The following is a 27299-nucleotide window of genomic DNA, read 5'->3' on the forward strand; positions in this document are numbered from 1 at the left end:
ATAGGGAAAAATTTACAGAGAAACAAAAAAAACATACTTAGTAGTGGAATGATGCATCAGGTGAATATTCCATAAAAAAGTTTATTCTGGAATTCAGTTTTCTTTTAATATTTGGATATTCACAAGGAAATTTCATAAGAAAAGAGTTCCAAGCAATAAGTTATTGCATGAAGCCCCAACAAACCAGATCAAAAACAAAAAAAAAAAGACAGATGTTTGAGTGTTGACCTAGTAATAAAAGCAAGAAGAGTATCTCCAGTTTAAGCTATGCTACTACAAATCAGAGATAGAAGATAATAATTCCAAGGGAGGAAAATTCAATATGATTGCAATAACAAAATGAGAAAGGAAAGATGAAATATAGATATTTTGAAACAAAATTGATCATACCTGGAATCAAGAACAAATATTTGCACAAAACCCAAAAGATATTCCCAATGGGCTTTTCTATTACAAAATAGCTCCAAGTATCAGAAGCAAAGGAATATAAAGCTATTTCCAACCATAAGAAGAAGATGGAGGTTCTTTGTTCCAATCAAGGTTCGCGGTACCGATGGTACCGACGTACCGGTCGGCTCCGGTAACGGTACGGTTCCGGTGCCGAACCGATACCGTACCGATGGGGCACATTCGGCCTGGTTTCGACCCCATAGTCGTTTTTTTTTTTGGAGTTCTTTCACTTTTGGATATTTTTTTGATGTTTTTATGTTTAGGTTTAAGGTTAAAAGTAGATGATGCAACTTATTACTTCCAAATGATTCAAATAATGAGATGAAGAACATAAAATATTTTCAAATTAAGATACAATCAATTACATACATTTAAAGCACTCTCGAATATCTAAAATCGGGTTGAGTGGCACTTTGAAAAGTGCCCCAGTGTGGCACTTTTGAAAGTGTCAGCCTTTGGCCAGCGCTGTGGCATTTTCAAAGTGCCACAGCGCTGGCACTATTTTTCAGAAGCGAACCGGTGCGAACCGAGCCGGTTCGCACCGGTTCGAGCTCATACCGGTGCGAACCGAGCGGTTCGCACCGGTTCCCACATGTACCGGTGCGAACCGAGCCGGTTCGCACCGGTACGAGGCTCAAACCAAACGGTTCCGACCCATATTGGGTCGGAACCGTTTTATACCCCTGTACCGGACCGGTGCGGCTCGGTACCGGTCCGGTACGGGCTGAACCGACCGGTACAGGTCGGTTCAGCAGACCTTGGTTCCAATCAACAGATATTGTAGAGCTCAAGTGCAGCATATAAATCCTAAGATATTTTAGAGCTTTAAGAGAAAATCAGCATGGCGGTAGTGATGATGGCAGAGGTGGTGGTGGTGCTGGCGATGTAATGGTAGTGATAATGGTGGACTCGGCCATGCGTATGATTATGAAGGTCATGGTGGTGACAATGGAGGTGGTGGCAGGGGTGGTGATGATTGAGGTGATGGTGGTAAGGCGGACATGATGGCAGTCATGGTTTTGAAAATGGTGGTGGTGATGATGGAGAAGATGGCGGTATTGGTTGTGGTTGGAGTTAAGGCCAACAAACAGTGAGAAAGATGGTCAGATTCGGGGCATAGATTGAGGCCTAAGTTGGCTATAAAGAGAGAGAGAGGCCATCTATTTGATGAGGAAGAAGCACAAGGAAGAGAGGATAAGGCACAACAGGAGGTAGGCTAAATTTGGATTGAATTCCTACCAAACAGCCTTTTGGATCTAAACTCAATTTTTCACTCCAAAATTCTTACCCAAACACTATTGAATTTTCTATCGCGAAGTTTGGAGTACTTTAATATCACTGTGATGAGTTCCAAGCCTAGGTGGGAAAGCTGGAGGGTTGATGCCAGGTCGGCAGCAGTCATAAAAACATGTCAATAACTATGAAATGGATTTTCATTTCTTAAGATCCTATTCTAGAAAATAATGGAGATATAGATGAAGATATATGTAATAGAATTGGAGCTAGTTGTTAAAGTTGAGAGGCACATTTGGAATATTATGTGATACGTGCATTACCTTGGAGACTTAAGAGCAAATGATGCAGAGGGGGAAAGCCTGATATTAGCTTCAAAGCAAAATAGCAGAAGATAATAATTATTTAAGAAAGAAATTAATTGTCCTAAGTAAGATATGATCTATAGTCTATACTTTTAGAAAGCAAGAAATTGATTTGAAGACTAGAAGGCAAGAGAAACTAGATCTACGTGCTGGGGATACCTAGCTTCTTTGCCTCACTACCAAAAGACTTCTACACACCAAGGAATCCACTGACTAACACCAGAAAGCATGTTGCGATCAAGGAATTCACCAAGTGGCTTCACCGTCATCCCAGAATCTACCAGGATATGCATAGAATCCACCTCACATGGAAAAGATGAGCAAGATAACACCCATAAGAATAATTCTCTTTAACTTGTGTAGAACAGCTGTATATATGTGGCATTTGTATGCTCTGAACCTCTACAAGGGATAAAGATGACTGGGTGTCATCAATGTTAAACATGAAAATAAACTCCTAATACACCACTAGGAAGCAAATTTGCCGAAATAAAGATTCTAAAGAGAAAATCCTTTCAACAGTGACCTAACAACCGTTGAGAGAGTTTGGACGGCACTTATGCTGCCATCAAAATGTTTCTGATGGTGAACATACTACCATCAAGTAAGGGTCAACTTAGAGTCTGACTTGGGGTCTTCTACTTTCTAGAACAATATGCTAGTGGAGCTCTATTTCTTTGAATAATACTTTGACTTCCATTGGATGAGGCAATGGTGGGCTCGAACTCAGAACTTCTGATGGTCCTCTAGAAGGCTTTGCAGAACTTCTTTCTTCCAAAGATGGACCTTAAACTGTTGGAATGGTTTTAAAGGTGCACCGTTCACTATCAGATCAGTGTGGCCTGTTTTGGGCCCCTTTTGGTTTTTGGGCCAGACTTGGCCTACATCAGAAAATTTTATAGAATAATAAGGCCTATCAATTTGCATGGCTCAGAGTACCAAGCAATAAAAGAAGTACATGAAAACAAGCTGGGTGTAGCAAAAATGAAAATTTTAAGATGGATGTGTGGTAAAAATAGAAAAGATAAAATAAAAAATGAATATATTAGATGAGCTGTTGGAGTTGCACAAATCAAGGAAGAAGTAATGGGAAATCAATTGAAATGGTATAGACATGTAAAATGAAGATCTGAAAAGGCTCCAGTAAAGAAAGATACTTTAGCTTGTATTAAAGGTGGTTGAAAAAAAGGAGGGAAAAATCTAAGGTAAAATGGAAATAGGTTGTGAGGAAGGATATAAAGAAACTTGGAATAACACAAAAGTCACAATAAATAAGAATAGTGGCGAATGAGAATCCATTAAACCGATCCAATAGTTGGGAAAAAGCTACATGGTTATGGCATGAAGTTTCAAAGTACTTTGATTTGGCCCAATATTTTGGAAAATCTGAATATCCAAAAACTACTTAGGTCTAGCATAACCATGGCCAGAATTTGTGGCTATAATTTGTTTTTATCAGCATGAGTCTCATCAACAGATCCTAAGAAGATATATATGATTCAAACACTCTTTTTAATGCAAGAGGCATAGTTATCTAACATTAAGCTTTAGCATGCCATCTATACGTATTTTCAAGTATATCAAAATATAGTTAACATATGATCAAGTAATTTAGTTTGCTAAATCTTACAATAATTTCACAATACATCCATGAAGGTACAATTTTCAATCTCTATCCTCGTAATCTTCTCCATTGGCAGGGTTTAGTTATCTTGTTAACTCTATTATACTTCTAGCTGACTTCCTTTATTTCCAAATGTCCATCTTTTACTTTTAGTAACATGTTATCATATCCAAACTCAATTTTGGTCACAATAAGTTTTGGCAATATCAATTATAAATTAGAAAAAAATTAAAAACAATAATTATAAGAACCAAGATAGCTAAAGCAATGGTAGAAAAATTAATAATCATCTTTTTAAGCATATTATATTATTTGAGATCTTTGCATGTATAGTTTTGATTTTGGATATAGTCACTAATAATTTTCAATGAAAGATTGACAAAATGCAAGTTTGACATTTTTTTATAGTGTAAATTATCATCAATTATTTGATGATAATCCAACATGTAACAATGTGAACTTGAGAAGAAATAAGAAAAAATTAACAAATCCATATCTTTCAGGATAATGTCCAAAATTTTCTTTGTAGATCAGAAAATTCATGATAGATCCACAGAAATATGCACAAAAAGGTGATTATTCTATGAAATGTATAAGTGAAGAATTAAGAAGTATATACTTTGGGAGGTTTTGGAATCTTGACACCCTGAACGCTGATTTGAATTTAAATTTCACAAGTCTGATCTCAAATCTTGCAAATCCACTATTCAAGACACCAAGTCTGCTCCATAAACCTCTCCTTTTCCCCTTGAAAAATATCTTAAAATCCACGAAGGATATTGTCAAACCTTGAAATCAATTTCTTTCCTCTTAAATTTTTTCAATTAAGGATTCAAATATCTAGGATAAATATGGTATCTATGGGTGAGCAGTAACGTACAATGATGATGTGATGCATAAAGAATATATTCATAATGATGATAATGAAATAAAATTAGAAAATACAAAGCAATTGAAGACTTACTGTTAATTTCATATACATGGCCTCAGATGGCTGCAGGCGTATGACAAATTCATTTCTGCCTTGCTTTTTGCCTTTGTAAAATATAAACCACAATTAGTAGTAAAACTATTAAAATAAAACTTATATAGGCATTAAAAAAATTTCAATAAAGAGAAGAGATTGAGATACTGATCAGACTAGAAACAGGTAGGTATCCACTAAATGCAGCACTGATCAATTTCTTAGCTTTCAAAAAATGGGTAAAGAATCAGAATAACTTGAAAGTCATATATTTAGCAGCACCCTCATTGTGTGCATGCACAATTGGCACATGAGCATCATTGTGATTCACCATCTCTTATATGAAGCATTTTCATTGAGATACAACATAGTTCAAAGGTGATCGCTAAAATCGCGTACACCAAATGTATTTATGCAAGTATGAAGCCTTAGTTATTCCTATTGATGCAAAACAGGTGCTGGAAAACGTCTATTGGAAACCGCATTACCAAACATGTTCTAAATTATGTAAAATGCATAGAAACAAAAATTCGAGTCTTGGAAGTAAATTTCATACTTAGTTTATCAAGTGGTCTCAAAATGGACAATTTTAACAATATGATAAATATTTTGATTTAATTTGTAAATTAAGATCATTCTAAATGGTTGAATTTTCATTATGTATGTATTTTTCAAGGACTCGAGTATAACCCATATTGGCATCATATTAGGTAGGGACCAATATCTGGTACACCTGATAAGCTCCTAGATTGCATGATGATCTCTCACCTCAAACTGTGCAACATCATACCACTCAATATACCTTTCCCTTCTTTTGTTCATAAGTACTGTCCTCTTACCAGCCTGTGCAGACCCTTAAATCCCCCCCCCCCCCTCCCACTATGGTAATGTACCAGGCCAATGATCAGTATGGGTCCGCACCTCGATTTTAAATCCTTGGTCACATAATTTAAGGAGTGAATAACACTATGTAAACAACATGCATAAGTCTGAGCGAGAAATGGTAAAAATCCCTTTTAGTTAAGAATAGGTGATTATGACCGACAGAGGCCTTCTATATTTGAAACTTGGCTAAACATGAAGCTTGATTGCCGAGCCAGTGGTATGATTATTGTACCAGCACACTATTGATCCACTATCTTCCTCGCTCATTTGTAATATTCAAAATTAGAAATTTGAAGGAAACATCCTGAGGAATGAACCCCAAGCCTAAAGAAAGTAACAAAAAGAATATCATCAAAAGCATAAAAATGATAGCTAAGCGATACACGAGTAACCACTTGAATGAAGCATTTTCCTGAGGCAAAATGACTTCATTTTGGCTCATAGCATCATAAAGATGTTACAAGAATTTGTAATGCCAAAGGGTGCATTTAAACCGCTCAACATGAAAAATAAAAAACAACATCCATGTCTAATAAAGAGAGATGAGTCATAAAATAAATCAACAATATGAATGCCCTTAGTAGCAATCATGACTATAAAGGTGAAGGTCTCATTGTAATCAATGCCAAAGTCTTGTGAAGACATGAGCAATAAGACAAGACTCTAACAGTAGATTAGACTTTGGTTTCTAAACCCACTCGCAGCTATTAGGGATCTTTTCCACTAGGGTGGAAAGATGGTCCCTAGTGTTAAAGAGAAACTAAACGCCCTTAACTTGGTCTTCATGTCAATCTCAATGTCGCAATAGTGCATGGAAGGCTTACTGCTCTGGGTGAGAATGAGTAGACCTTTAGAGGACTACACATCTTCACCATCATTTAGGGTGGAGAAGATAGCTGATGAAACAGATGAAAAATATGAACTCATACACCATGCATGTGCAGGAAGTAGTAAGAAAAAAGTTTTCAATAGGAACAATAACAAGGAAAAGAATCACAATATCGTGCAAAAATGGGATGAGCAGTAGATCAAGTAAAGGCCAAGTGGTTGAAAGTAAAGCACGGAATTCAAGAATAATAAAGAGAAAGCTGGACAGTTGGATCCAAAACATGCAAGGAGAGGTAAATGGCTAGACAAAAACCAAGAAATGAGCTTGTTCAAAGAAGTTAACAATATATAAATTATTACAACCATGAATTAGTATGATCATAGAGGTGTTGAGCCTGGTAATAGTATTGACACTTTCGCTATCAGCTTAAGCATGTAGGTTCAAATGGTTAGTCAACATACTATCAAAACACAGTTTAGAGGTCACGAGTTTGAATCCTCTCCATGCTAATTATTTCCCAGTTATAGTCTTGACTCATTTCAATCATTCTTGTCCCTCCACATGCGTGGTCTAGGCTGCACGTGAGGGGGTTCGTTAAGCCTGATATTCATCACTGACCCTTTCCCTATCACCTTAAACTTTTGGGTCAATTGGTTAGTCAACAGAAATAACCCTCACACAAAAGTCACACCCAAGTTCAGCATGTCAAAGAAAGAGATTGATGCATTGATTAAGACGTAGATGGACAAAGTTGTCCAATGGTACGTCATAGCATAGAGGCAGAAATAGAACTGAATGCATGGTCCTGTTGGATGTAAAAATATTCTCATGAAGCAGCAGCATCAAGATGCCAATGCATTTCGCCCATCAAGATTTTGCTTCTAAATAACTGAATTGTAAGTGGAATCAGTGCACTACAGCATTGTTCTGCATTACCATAAATCTGTAAGATATGCTGATGCTGCAAAATTTGTTCGTATCAGTAAAACTAGTAGCTGTGCATGAAAAAAATTTGCAAATCCTAGTTTTCCCAGGTTCGCTATTATTATTGCTAGATGCTAAAAGTAATCAAGAAAAACTTCCAGAAAGATAACGTAGCAAAGCTGATAGAGGCCATCTGTGTAATCAGTATATGCAAAGAGCCATACATTTAAAGATGTCACCAGGAACATCCTTGAATTGCACACGAATTTCTGCTTTCCTTGAATTCAAAGATTTCCCTGCCTTGAGTATAAAAGGGACACCTGCAGTGCATGTTCTTTATTAGCACTGGTGAAAAATAATGGCAAGCACAATATTGAGAGCTACGTAATTCAAGATGTTTGCCTAGTCATGGATTTCATAAAAATATATGCACTCGGAATTATTAGATTCGAGTGATCTATGCACAAAATCTAAAAGATGACCATGAAAAGATTATTAAATGGATAAACTTAGAAATAATGTCTACTAAGAAAGTTTGTTCTAAAATTTACAAACCTTCCCATCTTTCATTGTGTATCCTTAAAACAATAGTTGCAAAGGTTGGGGTGTTGGAGCTGTCAGAAACTGTTGGGTCATCTTTGTAGCCCTCATATTGTCCAAGAACAACCTCTTCATAATTTATGGGTAGGACTGATTGAAGAACCTGATATTTGATATAACCAATTATACAAGGTGCCCAGTGTCATGGCTAAATGAGGCATGAAGAGGACATGAAAAAACGACAACATTCTTCATTGTCCATGTTATTATTTGTACAAAGCAAAATGGTTATATTATCTGGTAAATAGAAGATAGATGCGAGTAGATGAACTTTGGAACCTTCACTTTCTCATCTCGAATGTGCTCTGGCTTGAGAGATACGGGCTTCTCCATGCCAACTAAACAAAGAACCTGAACAGTGCAAGATAATTTATTGGTGAATTTTTCAAATTTTGCATGCAACCAAAAGAGACGTCTCTTGGGATAATTATGAGCAAGCAAGAAACCAAATACACGAAAACTAAGAACGCCTACTAAATACAATCAGAAGTTGACTGTTGTAATGCCTAGTTCTACTAAGACATTATATAGATTAATATGGCAAAACAACAATACATTTTATTAGATCTGACCAAATATACCACATTGTGAACAAATTACTTTTAAAAGATGACTTTATACTTATCTGTAGTAAAATCATTAATAAAAAGCATAGTTCAACAGAGCACTATGAATTATTAATTACTATTGCAAAGTGCAAACACAAACATATTGTCAGAGCTTCACCGAGGTGCATGAACTCTAGGCAATATACAAGTGATAAGAATTTATCGACACATTGTTTAGGAACACAGCATGGCTATTCCTCTACGAGTACAAAAGGAAATTATATGGAGACAATCGTTTGAAATGTTGAGTATCAAAATATTTCACTTCCATTGGGATAAACATGATATATTAAACCTGATATACATTGTTGACCAAGTCCCTAATAGCTTAAGTTTTGGGCATCAAGTGGTAAGTTAGAGGGGTATCAGAGCTAAGGTTATTGGAGGTCACAGGTCAAATGTGCTCCAAGAAAATTATCTATATAATTAATTAACCTAGTAGTCATCTTGACACATTTCATATCACAACTTATTTATCCCTCCATGTGCATGGTCCATGCCACATGTGAGGAGCGTTAAGCCTAATATAAGTTGTAGACACATTTCCTAACAGCTTAAGCTTTTAAGATCAAGTGGTTAGTTAGAAATGGATACAGAATATATGATTCTCAAATGTACTTAGGAATCCCCATTTAATCATGAGAAATCAGTTAAAGATAGAGTACATGAGAAGATTGAATCTCATATGCATGAGAAACTAGAGGCACGTAAGTAAGTTGAGGCAAGGAAAGAGAAGAAAATCAAAGATATTACAGATTTACTAGTGCTTCACGGGGTCAACATTGTAAGGTTGAGCAGGTCAAGAGTGAAGCAAAAGCTACATGATGTCATTTTCTATACCGCCATCCACAGCAGAAAGGGCATATCAGCAGCAATAACTAATGTGCAGTGAATTATCTACTCATCTAATTAATAATTTGCCATATGTAAGCTTCCTACCATGTAAAAATGGGTTTACTAAGATTGGACAGACCATACACTTGAACTCTAACCCCATAATTGGTCCACTTCAGCATACCACGATCGCTGCCACCATGTTAAGATCAGATCAAGTTGTGAATCATAGTGGGCAGTATTGAATCAGATCATGGATCAGATCACAGATTGTACTATTCTTTTAATAAGTTCCAAATATTTTTAAAATATAATTAAATGTCAAAATTGAAATATGAGTCAAGCATCAAGTATATGAATGAAGTATAAAAAAACCATACATGTAACAAGTTTAGTTTCCACGAGGATAAGCCCATCACGTTGTGTCTGGTTATCCAAGATATTTTCAAACTACCAGCCAATTCAGTTGTCATCTTAACTAGAACATTTAGGGAAAGATGATAAGATTCTAACATTTGGTTTTAAAGATTGCCTCTTAATTGTAACTCTATAAACTGCAAATACAAGCTTTCTAATATTACCACTCAAGATTTAATAGTGATTAGGCATTAAAAGTCATATAGTCAAATAAACTATATAGAGAGGATTTACATGTGATTTAATAACTAAATAGCATAAGCAAGTCGGTTCTTTGATGCAAGGAACTATATGATTCATCATAAGCCCCTAACTGATCCTGATCCGCATACCAAGAACCATGCATTTAGGGCCATTTTGATCTGGATCATAATATCCAAGTCATGAATCATAAGATTTCAACAACACTGACTGCCACTACCTCCAAACATGGAGGTAGATATAACAACAAATGAAGATAGGAAAAACATTTCAAAATAGGAGCAAAATGTTTTTGTAAGATTAGAATTTAGAAATGTGCGGAGAAAGATAATATTTAGTTCTCCAGAAGACTTGAATGATAAGGTATGACTTCATGAGAAGTTATGTAATAACTATCTTGATAAATATACTATAAAAGGCCAGAGAAAATTTTTTTGATTATGGAGATTAGAATCCACAATAAATTTCTCTGCATTCTATAAATGTCGCTACTTTCAAATTCTGAGATGTTTGTATCAGGATCGGCGGAACCGGTACCAAGCACTGTACCGGTTGCCCGGTGGCATGAGTAGATACGGGCCAGCGCCGTGCCATGCCATGCCTGGCCAAGCCTATACCGACGCAGTAGAAGAGGCGAGGGAGAGGAAGAACGAGGAAAGAGAGAGGGGACACCTAAGGAGGCCGACGGAGAGCCAGCAGAGGGCCGGAGAGCAGCCGCGCGGAGGAGGTGGAGGTCGGAGAGCAGCCGTGCGGAGGAGGCGGAGGCCGGAGAGCAGCCACGCGGAGGAGGCGAAGGCCGGAGATCCGCTGCGCGGAGGAGGCGGAGGCCGGAGATCCGCCGTGCGGAGGAGACGGAGGCCGAGAGCAGCCGCGCGGAGGAGGCGGAGGCCGGAGAGCCGCCGAAAAGCTGCGGAAGATGGGCTCCACTCCGGCCCCTATTTCAAACGAAATAGGGGACCGGAGCGAGCCCCTCTTCCGCGGCTCTCTCCTCCACGTAGTGGCTTCCCGGCCTCCGCCGGCCGGCCTCTACCTTCCTCTCCCTCCTTCGCTCTCTCTCTTTTTCTCTTTTCCTTCATCTTCTTCCCCTTCAAAGTCGGTCTCGTTTTCGTCGCCAAAACTGTTCCGGTCCGCGGCCAATATGACTTGAGACACCCCGAACCGGACGATTCCGCCGACCTCGGTTTGTACAATAGAATATGATCCAATTATAAGTAGGGGTGGCAATCGGGTCGGGTCACATGCAGGTCGGGTCAGAAACCATAAACCTGAACCCGGCCTGTTTATTAAACAGGTCAGAAATTACAATATGAACCTGTCATGTTTAATAAAACAGGTAACTCGACCCGACCCATTTAACCTGTTTAATAAACAGGTAACCTGTTTGCCCAACCTGACCCGACCTGTTTAAACCTGTTTACCCCAACCCAACCTGTTTAATCTGTTTAGACTTGTTTAACCTGTCTAACCCGACCTGTTTAGACCCGTCCCGATCTGTTTAGACCTGTTTAACCCGTTTTAGCATGTTTAGACATGTTTAACCTGGCCCAATAGTTAAACGGGTTAAACAGTTTAAACAGGTCAGACATCTAAAATCCGTATCCGACCCAATTAATAAACAGGTTAAACGGGTCGACCTGTTTACGACCCGAACCTGTTTAGGCCAAAACCCGAACCTGTTTATGGCGGATCGAACACGGGTCGGGTGGCAGGTCGGGTCATATTTTACCACCCCTAATTATAAGTCTCTCTCTCCTCTAATATTTAGTGTATGGACCTCAGTTGTTCATACAGTCTAATTAATTTTCATTCTAGAATAATAAACATGTGATGATAGAAGAACAGGCAAAAACTATTTTATCAAACAAATACATCAATAAATAGTAGTGTTAGCAAATACTCATCCTTCCGGTTAACATAAATGAAATTTTAAAATTCTAATGCCAAATGTTCTGGTGCAACCCAAGAACACAATGTGATATGATTTGCATTACCTGCCAATAAATGATTTTGAATAATGTCACGAATGATTCTGCCAAAAAAAAAGAAAAAAAAAACATTGGAAGTTAGCATTTCAAAGGTTTTAACAAAAAGATGGAGAGGAACTACCCGCATAGATGAATATTAGCTTTATGATTTTCCACATATGAAAAAGGATGATTGTGCTATTTCAATAAGTAAAACAGATAGAGTAGCCAAACCAGAAAATAAACAAATTTAATAGACAGTGACTCCATAAAAGATGTGGACCGGATTCAAATCAATACAGGGAAGGGTTCTTGTACTAATTGCAAAGCACTTCTTATGCAAAACTATCGTTCAACTAAACTTTCACAACATTGAAGACTATAATTATTTGACTTAGCAAGTCCAGGATAAAAAGTTGGCATCCTACTTCCATAAGAAAACGATATGCTGAAATCCTCAAGAAGAATAAACTCATTCCAAAGGATGCAAATCTGAGATTTGAATAAAATATTGTAAACCAAGCATCTCACATTTCCTTAATAGCCCAAATTTACAAGCTTGTAAACCTTTTAAAGATTTTGATACAAAATATCTTGATTGAAGATTATTTCTACCTATCAAAGTATGTAGTTTCAAATTCTAAGATGTTCTCATGGAACTTACCCATATTGATCAAAATATCCTCCACGCCCTTCAGTTCCAAAATCCTCCCTGAAGACCAATCTGCAGGATATGGGTTTTATCTCTTAGAAGTGGAAAATATTTCAAATGATCAGCTTCATGGATGTTACATTTCAGATGTCTTAAATGCAAATTTTTATTTAAGCATATTCAAGAACCAAACCTCTACAACTTTTGCAACAATGAGAGCTGAACCTTCAATTTCATGATTGTGATGTCAAAAAAATTAAAAAAAAAGGATCATGACCTCTTTCTTTTTTTCAACCCAAATTATAAGTATCGTACGATTATAATTATCATAGCAGCAAATGAATACATATGTCTTCATCAGAACTTGTACTTTACAATAGAAATTTAATCACTCGCAGGGTCACCTACAAAATCATGAAAACTACAGAATATAGATTAAACTTTATCACTAATGGTTATTGAAAAACAAGAAAGCACTCGATAAAAGTAAATTTTTAATCACGCACAGTCACCAACAAAACTTGAACTTAGTAACTCATGCCACAGTACAGGAAAGTCCTAGATGCTCTAGTGAATATTAAGGTTTCATTAGTTACAATAAAGGAAAAGGATGTTTCATGTTAAGCCTTTGGAAAACATTATAAAGCTAATAAAAGAAAACAAAAGGTTCATGATAGCACGGATAAGAGAAAATAAACTATTAGCAATAAACCACCTGTCTGATGAATAACACGTAACTTGCTACTCACCCTCCCACCATATGAGTGTGCCTCCTACACATCCTTAATTTCAGAATCTTATTTCTAGTAGTACTCGAATCTGAATTATTGTGAAAATCATATATATGGATATTCCTTTCAACCATCAAATAATCAATTAAAGTAGGTAGTGTTAAAGAAACATCACTAAATTCTTTAATCAATAAAAGCCACTCCTTAGTAAATTAAATGATAAAAAAGATTCAACAAAAAAACATGGACACATTATGTTGGCAAATCCATCAAAAGACTATTTGTAGATAAAAGCAACATCTTCTCCTAAGTTCTTTAACAACCTCAAAAAATGGCTATAGTAAAGTACTTATTCCATATGACAAAAAATGGAAAAACACATATGGATTAGAAATCCATTTGATGAGTCGATTCATAGCAGCCTTGCTGTACTGCCATACTAAGATCATAACTGCATAATAACTTCAGGTTGGCTCAGTAATCTCTAGATCATTTTTATCCATTCTAGAGTACATATCTGGTTTTACTAGTGGAAAAAGAAGGAAGCTATATTCAATTATCTAGCGACGTCATCCCCATCTGTTTATTAACCTGAACCTAGTTGCTTCAACCAGCTACAATACAATTCTTGGATAGGCAATTAAGTGCGTCTTGTTTGCTGGTCAGGTATGGATCCAGCCATAGTGATCAACATGTTAGAAAGGGTGGGTATCAGATGGGTCATATTAATGCTTATAGGAATCCTATTTTATTATGTTTGATGAGGATGATTTCCCTTTTCTCTCTCGTCCATTTTTTAAATAACTTGTTTACAATTATAAATTTATATTTTGGTTCAGCAATAATATATTCACATTTTAACATTTTCAGATGGGGATAATAATGTCCCTGAAGTTAGGGAATCACGTTCCAATTTCCATTTCTACTAAATTTCATGATTCTAAATGATAAAAAATGATTTCTTGAAGTAGAGCAAATGACCTGTATTACAAGACATGAATCTAGTTTCTCACGAAACGAACTGAGAGGTATTGAATTCGAGCAAAGAACAGCAAGAATGAAGGAAGAAATGAAATCAGACTTTCTAAAGTCACAGTTTAGGATTTGACAGCAAAGATGGATCAGCAGCATTTTTGCTGGTTTCCAATCCCTAATCTGTAATAGCATATTGAGCAGGGCCTACATTAGGATCTTAAGATTTCGAAATCTGTTTAGAAACAGAAATAATTCAGTAAAAGAATGAAGAATAAGATATGGAATATACAGATCGATCCTTTAAAGCTTTTCATTTTATTTTTACAAAGACTAAACCGAAAATACAGTGATTAGAGATGATAGAAAAATAGAAGCAAAAATAGACTGGAGAAGAAGAAAGCCCCCAGGAGATGCTAAAATCAACAAACTCGTAGTTCTCCAAGTATGTACACTCCAGCCAAACTATACATCTTGAAATAAACCCTTAACTTTTGTTGTAAGTTGGAAGGGAAAAAGTCATGCATCTAATCTGATAGCTCCAGAATGGCACTCAAGGAAAGGATGTGCTCTCACCATTCAATATAAACAGAATTGTCATCCTTAACTTCCCAAAAAGAAAAAGAAAAAAAAAAGAAAGATTAGTTGAGAAAATCTTTGAAAAATGAAAATAAAATGTAGAATATATGGCCAGATAGCTGCACTAGAGGCAAAAAAGAAAAAGGAAAAAGATTACGACTTACTATTATGAATTTGGTTACCATATAAGTAGTCAAGAGAAGAAAACAGATTTTTTCTTCATAAAATGTTATTGAATCAGATTGTCTTGGATTGTCCTACTATAATAATCAATACAGTGACAATCTTCACTTCTTCATCAACCACAGAGAGATTATTACCTGAACATTGTCAATATTATCACGATTCCAAAGAGGCACAAAGAAGCGGTTGGCGAAACGAAGCACAAGCTGCCAATTCAAATACATACAGGACAAAATGATCAATAGAGAATTGCAATAAGCATATTTAAATTCACTGGAGCTTGAGGGGTAGGGCATTGGAGGAAGGGCCACAGCTCTCTGCCTTCAGGCATTTTCCACCAAATGAAGAAAGGGGGAAAAAGCATATTTCAGTTATAGTTTAGATAGTACCAAGTTCTGGACCAATTCCTTCCCAGATAGTGATCAATTCGGTAAAGTTGTTGTTCATCAAATAGCTCCCCAAGCTGGGCACTAAGTTCTTCTGCAGAGTCTAAGTCCTTTCCAAAAGGCTCTCAACAACAATCCGATCCACCCACTAAGATCAGCTGAAAAAGAAAATATATATCAATAGCAATTATGGTTTCATAGAAGACCCATAAAAATTGATTGCTGAAAGCCCAAAGCTGCATAAGATTATGAGACGAATGATAAAATGCCAATGGGAGTTACAATAATGAATAATCATAAAGAGCAAAATAAGCTTTTATTATATTTATCTTTATTCCTGTAATGTATGGCATGGAAATCCATCTATATGCAAGTAAGTAGAAAAATTTTCATGCAGTAAAAGTCTCTTCTAGAACAGTTGCCGCTTCCAATTAATGCTGGGTCAATCTAAAAAAAGTCCAAAAAAGTCCAATTTGACCAAAGTGCCAAAAAATGATTTAATTGTGTTTGGTACAATTAATTGCCAGATGCAAAGTATAGTAGATAATGAGCTTCAACATTTTATCCGGATAATTTTCATATAAACTTTCAGAATTAAATTTCCATTATCATGCCTTTGAATTTTTTTATGAAGTAAAGGCACCTAGAAATCTCTAATAAAAACATGACTTGTCCTATCATAGTTTTCTATTTCTAGTTTATCATCTCAGGCCAGTTTCTAAGTACCTTAAGTGGAAATATCTGAAAAAGATGAAAATCAACATACTCCAGATATATAAGTTAATTGTCCATGATAGTACCATAGAAAGTTTTCGACAAAATTTTCAAATACCTGAGCCGATCTGCTTTAGTATCCATGGATACATAAAATGTACAACTAGTTGGTGACTAACGAATATTAGTGATGCGGAATTTGGATCAAAATTCAATCATTCAACTAATGTAATATAACATTAATATGAAATGGTTTTATCAAGCGAAAAACAAAATGCAGCATGGCATTGGAATCCTCATCCAAGAAAAGAGTAGGGGAAAAAAAAGGTATCTGAGGATCTTATTAAATGCCTACAAGTACGACTGATTCAATAACAGCAAGATGAAATGAAAGCAATATTACAACTTTTTGATCAATATAGGAGGAATAGATAAACTAGAAGGTATGTTTTTCACACATGCATATGCATATGCAAATATAAAAAATGCATCTACATAGATATGTCCAAACATATATGTCTGAGTATACATATGTCCATGCATACCCACATATAGACACACGTGCTCGTGTGCGCATGCAAACACATACATACGACTGCATACATATAAAGTATTTTTTACAGTTGGGCATCAAACTATCATCAAAGCCTCCAAAGCTGCATAAACCTAGTTGAATCAAACTTATAAGAGGAATAGTGGTTAAGTTATGAAAAAGGGTGATAGTATTCGTTAGAAAGCCTTCGGAGCAAGGTATGCCATCTCGGTATCGGGTTCCATACCAGTGCCATACTATTATTATGTCAGTATGATATAGTACGGACTAGTTCGGCATACAGAGCGTCACTACGCCCCTTGTACCATATACCGATATTGAACCGGTATGGTATGGTATGCCCCATAGCACATACCATCCGGTTTCGGTACGGTACAGTGATCTTGTTTTGGAGTAAATATTGCACAACCTCTTTCCTCTAGGTGTGCAATATTTCTTTTGCTGAAAACAAAATGAGAAGTGGTTAAAGTTATAGAAATTAACCACAATGTAATGAGTCGATCTTTCAGAGAATAGGGGAGGCTGCTTGATTCTATGTCTAGAACTTGTATAAATCATTAGTTTGTTACATCTCCACTTTTACCATTAAAAAAAAATGTTAAACATTCTCCCAACTCAAGAAGCATTTGTTTTTCACATTCCACTGAAGTGTTTGCTTCCGGTCCTCGTCATGGCATAGTTAAAGATTTTGCTTGAATGGTTTGAAGAAAAATTTACAAGATATTGACTACATACATATCATTGGAAGTGGCAAATTTGACATTGGATTTGTTCCAAATGTACATAGAACATTGATTTCTGTGCGTAACAAATAACATCCTGGCTTGTCAACTTCAGAAAACTCTTTAACTGAAGGACCACTATTAGTGTGTCCTTAGAATACAACAATGAAGAAGATAAATATAATTTAATGATGGTAATGATGATGATGGTATACTTGCATTGTTGAATCAATACAAAAAAATGAAAATAATCTTTAAATAATAGAAAATACTCATGTTCTTGAATAAACAAGAATCTTATAGATGAAATGTAGCTCAAAGTAGCTCGTTCAGCTACTTCCTCTCTCAACTAAACATGAAGTGCCATATCCTTAGCATTTATATTGAAGTAATGAAACTAGAAAAGGCATTAAATCCTCTCTTCCACCCATTTTGTTATAACCTCCTTAGGCACATGAAGCCACCTAAGTACAAAGCACTGAAAGTTTTAGGCATTAGAATAATTTGAATTCACAAAAGCAACGGTTAAGCCCATCAGGGTAAGATGCATATGGATATTGTAAGTCACTTGAAAGCCCTAATTCAAATAAGTGAGATCAAATGATGAACCTTACTGCAAAAGTGGACTAGATGAAACTAGTAGAAGTTTAATATCCATGGTACAAAGTTCAAATTAGAAAACTGAAAGTTAAAGAAGCCAGGTTTATAATGTGTCTTGGCATAATAAGCTTACATTGGTTCATGCAGTATCTTCGGATCATTTTGGAGACTGAAGGGTAAACAGATGGAGGCAATGCAAGATAAAACAGTCTGCGAGCAGTTCCTGGTTGACTGGTTTTTGATGACTCATGCTCTGAAATTTCCTTATTCAACAATAAAAATCCATCCTCACTGTCATAAGAACCACTAACATATTTGATCTGCAAAATACCATTACTCTTTTCTCAGTTACACCACTTGAAAATCTTCAGAGGCCAGAAGAAAGATAGCTAACTTACCAATTGTAAAAATGTTGACAGATCTTCTGTATGCTCAGCTGAAGCTCCTTTACCTTGGATAAGGAATCTGTACACAAATATGTGTGAGGCAATAGCAATAGAGAAATAAAAACCAAAGCCAGTTTTTCAAGAGACGACAAGGATTTAGAATGCAAAGTAACGAGGTAGGCAACGCTATAATCTTTTCATGATTTAAGTTTTCCTAATTGGGACGTTTTTGTCTCTAATAAGTGGGACAGTTGTGTTAAATTGAACATTAGAAGCAAAAATTCAGGCTCGAAAGAAGCAAAATTATGTCCTTCAGTTTACTTGCTTTTTTCAACATTTCGGTAGATTAAAATTTTCTTACCATCAATTTGTCCATTAGTATGCATTTACTCTCTCTCTCCTCTCTCTCTCTCTCTCTCTCTCTCTCTCTCTCTCTCACTCATGTTAAGGAGGTGCTATTCTGGTTCCATTCAACAATTAGACCTGTTGATATTCCTACAGGATTGGCTGAAAATCTTGAGGATTTGTATATTGGGCATCCATTTAAGCATGACCTGCATCATCCATATACCACCAGACCAAATTCCGTGGGAAAAAAAGACCTCCATAGATCTTGTGTTAGGATTTGGGCTAGTTGGATAGCTCTTAGAAATACAAGATAAATGAGCCAACATGCTCGATCCTACAAGATTTTCAGCTCATCATAGGAATATACCAACAAAACCTTGGATTGGGCGAGTACAACCCAGCAGGATCACAGGACTGCAGGCTAGGCTAGGTCTAGAACAAAATTCCCAAGAAACAATTTGAGTGCCGGAACGAATCCATTGGAAGAAAAAAGCCTCAATAGGTCCTTTTTTTCTTCCTGCAAGAATGGGCTGGAAAAGGTCAAGTTAACATGGTTGGGCCAAGCCTTGTATCTGTAATTCTAGAAATCTTATTTCCAATCTTGAGATCCATAGGATTATCCCAAACAGGCCCCAAGAATGTTGCAGCAACTTTAAGAACAATAAGGCCACCATTACCAGAAGCTCTAGGACTATCTTTCTCCCAATTTTCTAGCATGGCTATTTCATGAGCTACAATACTGTGAGAATCTCTCCTTTTAAGCACATGAACTATTAACCCAACAACTATTAGCATCCATTTGTATCATATATCTGATTGTCAAACCAACTTTCTGAGTGGTTGATAATGATGAAGACCATATTTGATAAACAAACTTATTTATATATAACACTTGAAGAAATCATGGTTCCACTTCCACATTATTCATACAGAAGCCTTGCAAAAGGCTATGTACCTATCATAGAATTGACTATCAAGAGATTTGTTGTTTCTAGAGCGAGCACAAAAGGAATAAATTAACCACAAAGAGCCTTGTTAGTTACTTATGGAGAAAAACATTGGTTAACACCAAGCAGAAGTTAACTACCATCCTTCCAATAAGAGATGAAGGAGGCCTCAGATCACTCAACAAAAACAATCTATCACAAAAAGCCAACACACATGAAGGCTTATAAGCCTATAAGTATCTTTTCTTCTTTCAACTAGGTGACAACTTGCTCTAGGGTCTTTTCCCCTCCAAGAAACTAAGAAGCAGGGTGGATGCAATTCAACATGGTCTACACATATTCACACTTTGTAGAAATAATTTTAGATCACTCTCTTGATCGCTTGATCAATGTGAAATCATCATCACTAAGGTGAGAAACAAACCCATGGAGGGATCAACCACCCCTCTATCAACCACAGAACTCAACAACCCAAAAAAAAATTTCAAAGTCGAAACAGTATTCGTCTCAGGTGGGCTGCTTTTTTTCCCCTAACTATTAGTCTGATCCTCCATTGCTAACCAGAATTGAGCAATAAATGTTAATTATAGATTTTGATGTTGCTTTAAATGTGACTATAATTACCATTCCTAGCAATCTTTAACGAATTAACGATGATTCTTTCATTATTTTTACTCGTGATACAAATCATGTTGCATTTACATGCTCACTCTATGCCAAGTCAATATCATTCCATCATTCATGAAGCCGTAACTACAAACCATTTGACAATAAATTACAGAAACATGGTAAATCCCTTTACTGACCTACAAATATTTTTAAGTTTTGAAGTGTTTCTCCGAAAACTTTCATGCTACTAGTTAGTATATTTTTCTTTATTCTCATACCTACACGTATGGGCTAATTTTTTACGGGCATGTTGCCATTTTCATAGCTTGCGGAGTATAAATACATATGTCTAATAACCCACTTCCTTAGTCATATCCATGAGACCAAATCTGAATTTTGATCCTATTTATTAAATACACTCGAATCGCAAACCATCCAAGCATCCTAGTTCATCATTCTTCACACTACTTATCTCACAAATATCCCACCAACGTCGCCATGACAATTCAACACCTTCTTCTCTTCCTATGTCCCACCTTTCTACACTTTTTATAAAACTCCAGCACATCTTCATGAACCACCATTACTCTCCATGCGAGTGCAAGCTACATGCATGCCAAGTGAAGAAAAATAATCCACAACTTTAAGACCAGCAAAAGAAGCCAATAATCTCACATCTTACTCCAAGTGTCATATTACGTCCCTCCATTAGTGAGTCATTTCACTTGAAACCCCCAAGCTAGGGTACTCTAAGAGTTAAGACAAATTTTGATGAATTAATTGGATGATGGGAATGTGTTGTCAACTTTTCATCAGAGATCATCGGAGGCATATTGGTGGGGGAAGAGGCTCTTCAACATCCAATGGCCCTATGGCAAGTTTACGGCAGCATAGAAAGTCTCACAATTACCATCTCACGCAACAAAAGTTTGAATGAGGGACTCGGATAGATTGATTGGATTAACAAAATGCCCCACCTTACTCATAAGGTAGTCGAACGTACCAAAGGTCATATCGGCCAGCAATTGGTCAGTACGTATGGCTCATGCCGTGCCAATTCAATGCGTACCAACTAAAGAGGAGGGAGCAGGGAAGAGGAGAAGGGGAGAGAGAGAAGCCCCATGAAGAGGGAGAGAAGGAAGGAGGGAGAAAAGAGAGGAGGAGGAAGGAGGGAGAGAAGCAAGAGAGCAAAGGGGTCAATGATCACTCCGAAGGGGGGAGAAAGGGGGAGCGAGAGAGAGGGAGAGGACATACCTCGTCAGCGACACCAGCTTCAAAAGAGAGAGAAAGCAACTCGAAGAACAATCGGGACTTTGAACTGACATGATGGAAGAAACTCGTATGGAGAGGAGAGCAATAGGACTTACCCATTAAGAGTGGAGCTAGGCACGATCATTCTTCAAGAGAAGTCGTTGGAAGGGGGGAGGGGAGTTTATAGGCCGAACCGACCCACACGATGAATTGGTCTCGAGTCAACACAATTGGTTATATGGATCAAACCACCCACTTCGGGTCAGTTCTGTATTCCATGCTTCTTAGAGTTCAACCCGCTTTAGACATCAGCACATACATGAAGTGTAACTCATTTCAAGGCATCCATATTTATAAGAGAGGAACGGTGGCTGACTGGTCTGACTGTGATCTACACTTGCTACAGCTGAGCTGTAGTGCATCAGTATCACCCAAAAAAAAAGAGAAATTGTTGTTCAGACCAGATAAAAAATCGCATGTAACATCAAAAGCTAATAAGAAAATACGAATATTGTGTAATACTGAATATTGATAGGTAGAGAAAGAATAAATCATCTAATAAGTTCTATACTTATGCAATGCCCAACAAGAAAAACACAAAAATGAAATCCACCCTCGAATGCGTTCTCTTAACCATCATCTGAAATTTTGTCGACATATCCAAAATATGCAACTTCATGGTTGTAAAAATCCCTGTCCAATCTCAAACCATGAGCAATATATAGGATACCGTGTACATTACAAGAAACAACTTGCAAGCAAAACAATCACAAATGCTTTGACTACGACACATGGAAATTTAGCAAAAGTCTAAAAGCTAATATTAATAATGACACTAACATATAAAGAATGCACTTCAATAAATTTTTAAATGCCCTTCAATTGTAGCTATCATTTCCATGATAATATATCTACTTAGATGCCTTCTATACTATAAAAAGCAACAGCTTAATATATTTACATATATTTCATCGAAAGAAACAACAATATCAAACTCCTAACAACAATTAGTTATTTCAATGCAACAAATACATCTCTAACAAGTAATCTGAAGCCTAAAACAGTAGGTTTGCAGGCTAATCCAACCACCTCGTTCCTTATCGCTAATGAAAAATATGCTCAAATTACTACCAGATAACTTAAGGTTTTCCCAGTTTTAGTGATTTCTGCATGTTAAACGCATACCAATCTTTCAGGAAGAATTGGATATTGATTCCATTTTAGCTTCATGCAGTTTGAAGCAGCAAAAGCGATATGTAATTCCTTAGAATCTGATCACATAATAATTATTCCAGCACCAGCCTCACTGATTAAACAATCATAAAGATAGATGACTACTTTAATTATAATGAATCATATATAGATTCAATAAATACATCTATTGTAAACACTCATACACTCTAAAAGAAGAGTTCTGTAACCTACGTATAAGTCGACTTTGATAAGAAACAAATCTTTAGAGTTATAAACGGTACCAAGATAAAAAATATAAACCTTCCATAATTCTACACTCTGACTAACATAGACTTTCATACTTTATAATGATGTGAAGTGCATGTATTTGGGATTCAATAAATGGCCTGTTGAAAGCATTAGTATATTAAGTAAATCGTTGAATGACCGTCCTATAGCCTAAAATCCATTTGCAAAGGTTCTAATGCAAGAAAATCCTTCCTAGGAAAGTTGTTGTTAACTAAGATTTAGGACAAGATCAACAACCAAATATTGCAACAAGTTAACTTTACGCTAGCTTCAAAAACAAATGCTTAGTTAATTTCTTAAACAACAAAATAAATAGCAAATAAATACAGTATGCATCCAGCTATTAGATCAAAAGATACATATAAAATTATTGATGATGGTAAGGATCAAGGTACGTCATCTCGGCTAGGCTCCATACTGGTGCACCCTGTTACTATGTCAATATGCCCGATAGGGGGCCGGTTTGACGTATCGACCCTAGTACCGTATTACCAATACCAAACCGGTACAGTATGGTCCTCCCCATATCTATCCGATTCGATACGTTATGGCATACTTAGTAAGAGTGATGCTTTAGTACTTACTTTAAATTCATGTAATTACAGCCAAACTGTTATGCATCCTGTAGTCAATGTACATTGATTTATTTCCCTTGCCAAATTCTTTTCCAAATTCTAAACAGTGGCTTTGTCTATATAAATCCAATGGCTAAAGTGTTGTTCAGTGGCTCCTGAGCTCTTGTTCTATTGAGCATTTTAAACCAATAAATTTTATGCAGCCTGTGCTTTGCGCAAATCTATTCATATGATGTCCCACAAGTTAGGTGGAGGCAAATCTTATGCATTCACACTGAAGGCAGACCAGTCTCATTAACTGGTCATCTGTCAAAAATAAGACTAGAATTTTGAGAATTATGCATATTACTTATCAGATATGACAACCTTTGTATACCAGAAGTAGGTACTTACAAACAAATTAGTAAAACAAAATTCATAATGAGCATTTGATTTCAAATGCTGCCATTTTTATTGACCTAAACTCTAAAGGACCTAGTGTCCTATTTCACATCAATTGCCCACTTTTGATGACATCTGCAATGCATGCAGCAAAGCCAATAAGGTAATGAGATAAAGAAATAGCCTATACCCAAGTCAAAAGTATTTAATTAAGTGTTTTATGTTGAGTAACTTGAATGATGTTCTTTCTCTAACACATGCTTAGTTTGTACAATTAATAGTCCCTTATTAAGTTTTGAAAACACATAACAAGGCATATTGTTTTCAGAATTTTCATGTACCAAGAGAAGATAAGAAACTTCAGTCACTTATGCAATTACCTTCTTATAGCAATCACAAATATATAGAAAAATTGCCTTCACATTTCAGCTGCCAGAATTGCAACTCCTTAAAGAGATTAATCAAAAAGAGTTGGTTGATCATGTTTACATCTATCAACATGCAAGTAATAAGTGAACTCCTTGTTGCCTTTTGGCTCCCAAATGCAATTTTATATTTCAAAGTTCAAACTAACTACTGTATGATATGGTGATGAGGATATAAGACCCTAATTGACCATTCTAGGCCAGTTAAATCCAACAGACCTGCCGAAAAAGGTTGAAGAGAGCTGGAAATGTCTTCTTCTTCGCCAGGGTCACCTGAAGCACCAAGCACGATGATGGAGAGGCACCCAGTCTCTGATATAGCTTCCTGGTCTCTGTCTTCAGAGAAAGATTCACTCCTAAAACTGGTTTCTTTCAAGGGAATTATTTCCTGACGATGAATTTAACCCACGCAATTCGAATGACATGGCTGATGGCACAACTATGTTCTGTATCACAGCTCTACAATTCTCTTTTTTTGATTTATACCTGCACTGTGCATATATCGACTGGAGAACAGATTTGTATTGAATTTAGAAGCATAAGCAATACTTTTAGATAAAAACTCCTTGTATAAGAATTTATTAAAAGAGAATCCAATAGTCAATTTTACCAGAATCAAGAAAAACTATGTTTCATGCATCTTTCCTATCATTAAACCATAATTATATCAAAAGTTCCAATATATTGCTACTCCACAATCACCTAAAACGAAATAAAGACTTCTCTCCACAGATGAAACAACAAATATTGGTCAGGAACTAGAATGTATATGTAGCTTTTCAGAAACCGGAACTCGAACATATAATAGAATGAACTTTCTCCATGAAGAAAAACATTTTCCCGAATATGTAATACCAGCAATAATAGAGTTCCTATAATAATAATAGCAGAATAATGATGATATTATCAGATATATTGCCTTCTTAGCATTCAATCGGCTGTATTTGCACTAGTTACACGTCAACATGATGAGAGTTTATGGAAGCAAACTACACCATATGGATAGTGGGATAAACAAGTATAAAATAAGCAGAATTACAATAGCAAGACCATAACTAAACCACCAAATGCTTTAGTAACATTTCTAGCAGCAAGAACGGTTGTGAAAAAAGTAATATTTTTAACCCAAACGACATTATACAAGTTCCTCAAAACAATGACATCAGATGGAATGAAAACAAAGTAATTTTATAAAAAGTAGTTCAGCGAAACAAACAAGATGTAAAAAAAATTTAACGAACAATTACACCTAAAACCCACTTCAACTACATCATTTAACCATAAGATGAAACTAAGATCAAACAAGATGACAGCTTGACTTAGAAATTGATTAGCACAATCCATGCTAGATGAATTTCAATTTAAAAAAAAAAAAATCTTTCAAATAACATCATGATATTTAAACCCGACAGCTGCAACTCAAACATCATGGAGTTCCGATAGATCAAATGCCCCTAATGAAACAAGAACTTCAAAAATATTAACAAAAAAGAAGTCTTTTTTAATCTTTCCAATCTTCCAACTCCAAGAACTCCACATAGACGCTAAACCCACCAAAAACCTCAAATTTCAACAAAATGAACCGCATGAAAAAAAAATCTAGGGCACAAATCAAACCAACACAAGATCAAGCCCGTCGATTTCAAGCATGACAACTACAAATTAACATAAACAATCGGCAAAGAAGAAAGAGAGATCATGGAAGACGAACGAACCCTCCAGATGCGATTTCGGAGCACTGCAGAAGGGCGAATCGGGGGCCCTGCCGCCTTATATACTCTCAAAGGTCTTGGTTTTTTTTGGCCAGCCACCCTTTTTTTCTCTTTTTGAATAGATTAGCCAGCCACCTACCTCCGCCTCTCTCTGTTACTAACGGCCGGATTCAACGTATAATATATATATATATATATTTGGTACAAGGATGCAACGTATAATTAGAAAGAAAAATTAAAAAAGATAATAGGAAGAGAACGGGGCTCAATTTTTCGACCCCTAGTCGGTATTATTTTAGTATTTTGTTCCTACCTGCCCATCTCTTGAACCGTTGGAAGAGAATCTAAGGGCCGAAGATTAAATTAACAATAATAGACTTGGGTTGTCGAATTCAGCACATGTAAAAAGAGATTGCCCCCGCGGCGAGTTGCCCCACGGCAGTGGAGGGTGCCCTTCTTTGCTTCGAGACATCATTTAGATTATAATTAGTAGCGATTTAGCCTTCCAGGCCGAACACGTATTCGGAGAAGCTAACGAAGCTGCAGACTGGATAGCTTCGTATGTGGCTAGTTACTTTAGAGTTTAGAGGTACACTGTGGATTGGAAAAAGAAAATTGCCTAAAGCACTTCGAAACTTATTATTTTTTGATCTTGTTGGATATATTCGTATAAAACCGTATGATCATCTATCTTAGAAAAAAAAAAAAAATGTAGGACTACCATGCCAATATGGATGCCTTCTGTTGTAAGGGAATTCTAAAACTTCTCATCTGATTAGTGGAAACTAATTAATTCCAATGGCTAATGCAGTAAAAGTATTATGGGACTATTGATTGGATGTACCATATTGGTGTTTCTGATGCTCTTGGCATGCGAAAATCTAAATACTTACACATAGAAGAAAATATTTAGATAAGCACAATTCATTTGAGATTTATAAAAAGAATACTGTGTTTGATGGCACTTGCAAAAATACTAATGTACTTACTTATCAAGGAGCAGTGGATGATCTTTAGCAACAACTTTGTCCTTTTTTGTGGTTATTCTATATTTATTGACTCTCTCTCTCTCTCTCTCTCTCTCTCTCTCTCACAAGTTTAAAATGACGAAACAAAAGGACTTTGTTGACAAGTTGGGTGTCCTTATCAATTTCTATTGGTGTTTTACATTGGAGTACAATTTTGAATGTTTG

At 36.3% G+C, this 27299-nt stretch overlaps 1 pseudogene; it reads right to left on the minus strand.

Moving 5' to 3' along the window:
• The window catches only part of LOC103708842, a 44155-nt pseudogene that overhangs the window by 7419 nt on the left and 9437 nt on the right, over positions 1-27299 (minus strand).

Source organism: Phoenix dactylifera, unplaced genomic scaffold, assembly GCF_009389715.1.
Source record: "Phoenix dactylifera cultivar Barhee BC4 unplaced genomic scaffold, palm_55x_up_171113_PBpolish2nd_filt_p 000328F, whole genome shotgun sequence".
Taxonomy (NCBI): domain Eukaryota; kingdom Viridiplantae; phylum Streptophyta; class Magnoliopsida; order Arecales; family Arecaceae; genus Phoenix; species Phoenix dactylifera.